Genomic DNA, 9,647 nt, shown 5'->3' on the forward strand with positions numbered 1-9,647 from the left:
GGCAAATACGTTTCTGAGGTCTTGATTGATGTAATTAAAGAAATTGGTGTTGAACATGTCGTTCAAGTTGTGATGAACAACGCAAAGAATTGTAAAAACGCCAGTAAATTAATAAAGAAGTTCTTTCCACACATTTTTGTCAATGGTTGTAATACGCACAGCTTGAACTTGGTGCTGAAAGATTGGTACACTAGCGAAGAAACCATGCACATGGTTCGCCAAAATAATTGATACAGCACGTCAGGTTGTGAAATTTATCTTGAAACGACAGAGAGTGCTCGATTTGTATAGGATACGCATGTCAGTGATGCTGGAACTTCCTGTTGAAACTCGGTTCTGCACACACTTTTATACCTTGGAATCACTTCTCTGTAATAAATGTGTTGTGATTGAAACATTCAATTGCGCGGCCTTTGATGATTAGCAGCTTGAGTAAAAAGAAACACTGAAAGATAAAATTACATGTCTACGTGGCAATGTAAACAAGGTTGCTTGGTGGAGGAGTGTAATGGATGCATACCATGTAATGATGCGCGTTATGTTCGTGATCTGCAATCTTGATCAAAGGGCGCCGCCAAACTTGGGCAAAGTGTGGATGACATGGTGGTCAGTCCAACAGAATCTTAAAAATCTTGAACAGTTGAAAGAGTCTGTAGTAGATAAGGATTGGCGATTATCATTCTCTGGTAAACAGCGGAAAATTTTGGCTAAGTATTTTCATGCAAGGTGGAAGAGCACTCATAGTTCACTCCATAGCGTGGCTTACATGCTCGATCTAGAGTATTGAAATTTAGAAGATTTGATGTCGAATACAGAGGTGGTAGGCGATTTCTATCACGTGGTCAACACGTTCTACTCCAACGTTCAGGATCGAATTGATTGCATCAAAGAAATGAGTACATTTAGATTAAAAGGACCTTTTGCGAATGATTTCGTACAGGTAATGGCAAAAGCGCAACCTGCATGGAAGTGGTGAATGATGAATGGTGGAGCTAGAGCATTACTCTACCTTACGTCCTCTTGCAATAAAAGTACTCGCACAATGTGCAGCAAATTCAAGTTCAGAGAAAAACTGGAGTATGTACAAGTATGTTCACAGCACTATTCGCAACAGACTATTAGCAGACAGAGCAGAGAAATTAGTGTATATGTATTGCAACGAAAAGATATTGAATCACATCGAAAGTGCTGGCGACGAGGAGGAAATGACAACCTGGTTGTATGATTGTCAAAATGAAAATGAAGAAGATTTCAATGTTGGTGTATCTCAATGTACTGTAGATAAAATAGAAGAGAATTTGATAATAGATGTGGAAGTTAAATTACAAGGAGAACCACAACACTCAGACTTAGAACCAGATAACAACTCAATTGATTCAATATAGCTTGAGAGTAGAATGAGTAAATGTCAAAAATCATTGTAAAAGACCTTGTATTCAAATGTGTTTTGAGTAATTACAATGCTTCATATTCTCGATAGTACATAGTTTGTCGCGATATTACATAGTTTGTCGATCTCAATTGTGTTGCCCTGAAGCAGCATCTTGCTCATCAAACAGATTTCTAATTGTGCTATGGGTATTTGGGCGTGCTTGCTTGAATTTATACTTGTTTGCCATGCCAAACATAATATATATTCCTTGTGGAATATCTTGTGAACATATTGCGCATCGACTATTATTTTGCATCAAACGAATAAGACAAACTAAATGATAATAGTGACCACATGTCAATGTATAGTACCCACTCCATCCATCAAAATTATTGTAGCAAACTGGACATTGGGAACATGAGGATGCATCTGAAGTAGATGAGGGGACCAACTCCAGATGCAAGACAAGGTGGCTGATGTGTGTCCCTTGTACAGGTGTTGGATTCACTCGCTGTGTTAGGGTTTGAACGTCCCGACTTAAGCGGTGAATGCTTTTCTCCATCCGGACTTGTGAGGGTTGCGGTGTCTGGGTGGCTATAGAAAGACGTGTTATTTCTTCATCTTTCTCTGCCAACTGTGTCGTGTAAATATCCTTCTCTCTCTTTAATTGTAGGTCGGTGCCTTCCACTATCAATGCCAGCTCATCTCGGGTGAAAGTGACACAACTCTCCCTTAAATCATGAGTGGCAACAATTGTCTCCTTTGACGAGAAGTCTACTGGTTGCTGTTGCACAAAGTGAACATATAACATTTTGACAAAATATAGCGCACAATCTGCATTGTGCAGGGGATGGCCATAAACCTCCAAATAAATCCTCTCAGCGTTATCTTTGATACCATCATGGGTACACTTCGAAACCTTCCATCTTCCTTTCTTGATCTCTGCGTCCTCACATGGCCATATTGTCTTGATCATGTCCTTTGTCACTTCTTTATTGATCTCTTTCCATTGCATATGGTTTGGATTTGCCCACTTTGAGAGTCGGTGAGCAGTACGCGTCGCTTGTTGTGCCGACATGACGTGTGCCAGAGACTTCATGTGTTGAGATGCATTAACAATCGCTTGTTGTTGATCATCAGGCAATGATTGGGTGCCAATATCTTGTTCTTGATTGGCCATTTTCTCTTAGAGCTGCAGTCGATAGAGTGACAAATATTTAATATCATTGGCAAATATATATTCTCACTCATTGGGACACTGCGCGGAATCCACTAAAAACCACCACTTCAAATGCGACTAATTGAACCACAAGGCAAATTTGAAATATTGACAGTTAAATGACAAATTTGAAATGATTAAAGATAATTGACTAAAGATAATTGACTCAATTAGGTGAATCACTTCAAACCAGATAATACACTTCAATAAAAAAAAGAATACACTTGACAAGACATGTATATCATAGAAATGTTTAAATCGGATAAAATGATGGTGCAAGTTCAACAAGTGGACGTTGCACAGGGTTAGGGTCTGTCTTTAAATGTTCTTTGAAAAATATCAACATGTCAAAAGCATTCCTTCTTTGGTCCCGCTCTTTTAACTTCATCCAACAATCTACTTTAATTCGAATAGCCCTCATAACATCTTCATCCGAGTGGGAAAAAACTTCGTCTGGAAAATAAAATTTTCTGGCGGCACTCCAAAAATCTGTCAACATGTCGAACAGGTGCCCAATGCATAAATGTCGCTGGCTTTTGTGTATGCATCTGCGCACCGTGGATCGTATAGTTCGGGAGCAATCCAGGGTTGCTTAGCCATCTCGGCGTTCCCTGCTCTCTATGCATTCAAAACTGCTTCATTCAACTGTGCGCTTGGAGACAAATAATTATTTGCTACGAGCCTTAGTAGGTGTTCTCAGCATCATACCCCAATCAATGATACCGACGCGGGATTTATTGGCGCGAGTAAAGTCTAACATTACATTGAACGAGTGCAGGTCACTGTGCACTGTACCGGCCGAGTGGGCAGCCGCAACGCCGTCGATTAAGGCATGACAAATTGTCAGCATCTGCTCCACCACTGCTTTGATCCGCACCTTGTCTATCTCGCTTACATGGTTGTTTGCTACAGGCAATGACCTCCAACCATGACGTTGTAGCCTGTGCATGTATCGTCTGAACAATCCGTGAGCGAATGGTAAGCGGCGCATCATGTCGCCCACGGTACCCCCATTGTAGTATGGGAATATCGTGATTCAAGGAGCTTCTGTAGTAAACCCAATGCACCTTACAATGGAGGGGTGAAGCGTTTGCATTCCTTGCTCTGTCTGAAAGCTGTCAAATTTCGCCTCACTCCCTCCCTTGTAACATTTTCCCACATATGTAATGTGGTCTGGAAAAAATGAGATGCCTTTGATAGTGTACAATGTGCACACATTGAAGGAGCATGCTCCAATCCTCATACCTTCTACCAAGGCTTCGTGAGGGATGCCGACAAGATGAGCGCACTTTTCATTCAAAGCAGTGCACATGATTGTGCCAGTGCCACTGGCATCGGATCGACCTCCCAAAGCTGCTTGCGCATCTTGGGCCATCTTCAATCTCTTGGGTAAAGGTGCTTAGTCCTGCGCGTTCACACGCTTCATCTTTACCTTCTGTTCTTCCCACAAATTATCCCATAGCTCTAATTTTGACATGTCGCAAGCAGGTGGGATATCTTTCTTTAAGTCTCTGCAACATACTTTCATATTGCCCAACACTGTCCTGACCTTGTGGTGGGGGTAAAATTCTCATATCCCAGCTGGACTCAACAACTCGTATTGGCCTTCAAGTCGCAACATGCGCTCTGTGTTCTCCCATATATAGTGCTAGTGATGTCTTTGATGTAGACATCGCTTTCACTAATCTGTTATATGCTATCAGCTGCACATGATGAGATTGCCAAAATACATTCTTTACGAATGGCACGCATAATACATTTCTTTTGATCTGGTGTCATATTTGCATTGGACAATACAAAAACAACATATCAAATACAAATTCATGGTTACGAATGACACTACCACTCTCACACAATCTCAGGTAAAGTCTTAACCACCACTTGAAGACTTTAACAAATGTTATGGAAATATTGATAAAAATTGAATATAATAATCTTCACTTAAAATTGCAGTCTGTTACACGTATAAAAAGCAGTTCAAACAAATGGTTTATAAGAACTTAATTCAGACCAAACAATACATGTTAACGGTCTTTACCATTTCAGCATATATTGAATTTTTAACTTATATTTTTCTCCTTGCACACATACTAATTCAAACAAAGCACACACCGACTTAAAATCTTCAAAAACATTTAAAACATTGAAAGTATACAAATTGGACTAGCAAATTGTGTTCACACACTTTTTTACATAGAATTTATGTAAATGTAGCAATCAAAAAGCGATGATAATTGATGCTCTTTAAAAGATACAAAAGAATATTTAACATGCAAATTGTATGTATTTAGATTTTTTGCAGAGAATTTATGTAAATGAAGCATTAAAACTAGCGATAATGCTTGAGAGCCCTTTCAAAGATTAAAAACGAATATTAAACATGCAATTGGTGTGCAAATATTTTTTTACATGTAATTTATATAAATGGAACATTTAAAATAGCGATGATTGATAAATAAAGTATTCTATATAAATGAAACATTTAAAATAGCGATGATTGATGAATAAAGTATTCTATATAAATGGAACATTTAAAATAGTGATGATTGATGAATAAAGTATTCTATATAAATGGAACATTTAAAATAGCGATGATTACTTCGTTAGCGTAGCAAGCTCTTTTCAATTCTCAAGCTCTCAAGCCTCCACATGTCAAGATTTGAAACCGGAAAGTAAAAAAGTCTTCCTTATTTTTAACATCGAATCAGCGACAGCTCTATACCAATCGTCGTTGCGCCAATGATTGTCACAGTTGTCTATCAATTGTAGTTTGTTTTCAGCAGATGCGAAGCAAGGGCCCAAGAATTCGCATTGCATGAAAGACAGATGCAATCACCTACGCATGCATCTTGAAGTTTCACCAATGACTGTCACAGTTGTCTATCAATTGCAGTCGTCCGGTATTCTGTTCGTTTTCAGCAGATGCGAAGCAAGGGCCCAAGAATTCGCATTGCATGAAAGACAGATGCAATCACCTATGCATGCATCTTGAAGACATGTGGCATTGTCTTTGTCGGTATGTATGCAAAGCAAGGGCCTCTCTCTAGATGCAATCACCCACGCATGTATCTTGACGGCATGTACATCTTGAAGGCATGTGGCTCTACACAAGTGCTCGAGGAGCTTCCTGTCCAGAGTGTGGACTCTTGGAATGCATTGATTGCAATACTTGCCCCACTCAATATGGCTAGAAAGCTCTAGCCCATTTTCAGAAGATGCAAAGCGAGGGCCTCTCTCTAGATGCAATCACCTACGTATGCAGGTATGACATGGGAGATGGTTTGACACTTCTCGGATTGACAATTAGATTTTGTCGGAGGCACTAGCTATAAAAAAGATATCGTGCTTGGCATTGTCTTTGTCAATATGTATGCAAAGCAAGGGCCTCTCTCCAGATGCAATCACCCACACATGTATCTTGACGGCATGTGGCTCTACGCAAGATGCTGATATAGGCACAATTATATTGTTAGTCAGAGGTTGTTGAAAACAGATGTTGTGCTTGGCATTGCCTTGGTCGATATGTATGCCAAATGAGGGGTAACCTTGCTGTGGCAAGAAAGCTCTGGGCTTTTTTTACCAGATGCAAAGGAAAGGCCTCTCTCTAATTGCCTGGCATGGGCCGAAATAGTAGGAGCAACAAGTTTTCCTAAAGGATGCGTGCATGAGAATCAAGGAATTTGCCAATGTGATGACAAGGAACTGCAAGGGAAGTATGCATCATTTTAGCCGCAACACAAGATGTTGTATGGGCACAAAAATACAGCCTGATATTATTAGTCAGGGGCTATCGATGAAAAACGATTTCGTGCTTGGCAAAGCCTTGGTCGATATGTATGCCAAATGTGGTGCGCATATCACAAGGTGGTGTTGACAGAAATGTCGCCTCTTGGAATGCAGTAAGCACGGATGTGTGTAACAAGACCAGTGCTAGAAAGTTTAGGCTGATTTTACTGGATGCAAAGCATCAAAATGCACTAGTCATGGGATACGCACAACAAGAACAGGTCCAGAAAGCTCCACGCTATTTTTAGCTTCCTATCCAATGCACTTGAGAAAGCACAAAGGAGCTCCCTCTCTAGAACCATCTTGAAGGCTTTTGGGTCGGCAGCAGATGCAATCACAATCACCTACACAAGCATCTTAAAGGCATGCGGCTCCATGCAAGATGTTGATATGGGCTTAAAAATTCACATGAACATTGAGCTTGACAAAACTCCAACACTCCTTGTGGTTTTTGGCGAGGTACCCCTCTGAAGCACTACGATCAGTATCCAATTAATGCGGAGGTACACCTGTGAACCACAAGGATCGTATCCCAAACACTCTCAGGTAGAAAAATCTAACACGCTTTCATGAAAAATATCTCCCTCTCTCCCTCTCTCTCTCTCTCTCTCTCTCTCTCTCTCTCAGTTTCCAATATTTTGTTCGATCTCAATTCAATACAAATGCGGCTAACGAAGCACTCTAGTTGATGAATAAAGTATTCTTTTGAATATGATTAGCTAGTATATAATTTCAAATGGACAGTTAAAAACAACAAAATCAAACAATTCATACATTTTTTTTATGAAAGAGTGTTACCGTTCTCCGAGCGATGTTTTCCGAGCGATCCTAGTTTTCGAGCAAGTCTTGGCGGAAGGGTACTCCGTAGAAGGGTACTCCTATTAGACAAGGTGGTCTTGTATGCAGTTATCCATGTAAACCACAAAGCTATAAATTAGATCACGTTCTTGAATACATATTGACAAGAATGAATTTTGGTGCTTGAAAAGGACATAGAGAACTTTACCTACAAGAGGATACATGCTGCATTGATCAATACAAATGGAATGCCTAAATCAATTGTTTATTTATATACACCCTAATCTCATGTCTAGAGAGAGAGAGAGAGAGAGAGAGAGAATGCAAGATTGCAACAATAACAATACACATTTAAATGGAAGACTCTTGGATACTAAATTTTTGTTATAAAAAAGACATGACAGACTATAACTGAAAATAAGGATTTCATGTACGATCAATGAAACAAAATGTAACAATAATTTACAATGATTCACTTTGTCAAAACAAAAAGTAAAAACAATGATGGCAATATACTCCAAGCTTCATAGCAAAATGTATGCTCTTTGATTTATATTGCTATAGTTTTCGATCCATTAGATAGTAGCGAAAGAGGCATCTCCGTATCGATGTAAAATATACACCAAAAAGTTTCTAGTTGTTGCTTGGTCGCGATTTGCATCTCGAAAAGACAAAAAGACTCAGCTGGCTTTAATGCTCACACACATGATTGTCAAATTGTGACATTGCAGCGTCTGCCACTAAGAGCCTGAAATAATTCGACTTTTGTGAGAGCTGCTTGGTGAATGAACTCGTGAGATGATGAATCCAATCCTAGTATTTGCAAATATACATAGTACAAGTGCTTACATGTCATGTATGTCAAGCGCTTGCTTTCTCTTTTCAGAAATCCCTCACACGTGCAACGAGGAAACTCGCCCAGAGTCACTGAGTAGTTGACACCTAATGCTCGCGAGCCTTCAGTACTTACGTAGAAAATATGAGACTCATTGCATAAAACAATGGCCTCACGAACCTGTTGCGCAGACATGGTTCTTCCTTTCTGAATTTTAACCTGGAACTCTTTGGTCAAATTTGCTCTCCACTTAACAAGCTTACCATCTCTAAATTTTGGCCGAAAAGAACTAAGCGCTTACAAAGAGCTCGATGTTGCATTTGCTGTAGTTGATTTGATTGAGCTTTTACCTGATTCAAGTGAAAATCCATTTTCCTCAAGGATTTGTATCTTTTGTGGTTGCAACAAAGTTCCCTCATCCACTGGCCACACTCCTGGAGCAGGGCCAATCAAGCCAACAACATGGTCCTCATCAACCTCCCAAGAGTGTGTTGGGGATGAGTTACAAAACCAAATAAACCCCCCCACAAGACCTCCAGGATACTTCCTTCGACCCCAAAAGCAAGGTGCAGGTACTCCATCTTTGCTATTATCAATCCCTGCATTAATGTATGCTCCACATCTTCCACTTTGCCCTGGTAATCGTCCAAAACAAGTCATTTTCTTTCCTGGTTCAGTTCTTCTGATAGACCACACTGTCTTTGGAATCCTCCTCTCCACATATTCTCCTTTTCTCTCACCTTCTGGTTTATTTTTGTAACTATGACCCTCAGTAACAGTTACAAATTCTGGCCTATGACTATCCTCTTCTAGGATCTCTCTTGGATCAACCTGCAGCGGTCGCTTTGCACGCACACTCTGTTTACACATTGCAGAATGTTGCATCTCCGGAGACTGAATCCCCATTTCAACCATAGATGAATGAGCAAGATCTGTTAGTTTTCTATTCAATGTCCGGCTTGTATTTTGACTACTGAATCTCTCTGCCATATCTTGTATTCCAGGGCCTGTTCCTGCATGAATACCTTTCAAGTATGCATTACACTTCACACTTTGCAAAATAGCCATTGACATGTCAAATCCTGTGGCCTCATAAAGGGATATCTGGATTTTAAAACCAACTCCAACACGCATACTTGCATGTTTAGCCTCTGCTAGATTAGTGGTGGGCATAAAAATACCTGACTCATCTTGACTCACAAACCAAGATCCCCAATGGAATGCTCTCACATCCCACCAAGCAAGCCAAGTTTCCAATGATGGTATCTCGCCCTTGATTGAATGACCTGCATGCCAAAATTTTCTGATTTCATTCTTGCAGCCACGTCGGATGGTGCATTTCGCCACTTTCGACACAAGGATTTATGCTCCTCTTGAAATGAAGGACGGATACACTTACGTGTGTGGTGAACCATGCTTTGCTCCCAATGGAAAGTACAACTCCTCTCTTTTTCAGGGACCTTTTTTTTTGCCCCACCAAAGTAAACTGCACGCACTGCAAGCCAATTTGCATTTGCCTCATCTGCCATGAATCCACGAAACTCTGGTTTCTCAAAGCCATTTTCATGAACCACAGAATTCAACTTTTTCCAAAACTCAGTCTGAGCAAAGCGATCCTCGACCTTGAACTCACATGT

Source organism: Adiantum capillus-veneris, chromosome 27 (assembly GCF_014529385.1).
Source record: "Adiantum capillus-veneris isolate H3 chromosome 27, ASM1452938v2, whole genome shotgun sequence".
In the NCBI taxonomy this organism is placed as follows: Eukaryota; Viridiplantae; Streptophyta; class Polypodiopsida; order Polypodiales; family Pteridaceae; genus Adiantum; species Adiantum capillus-veneris.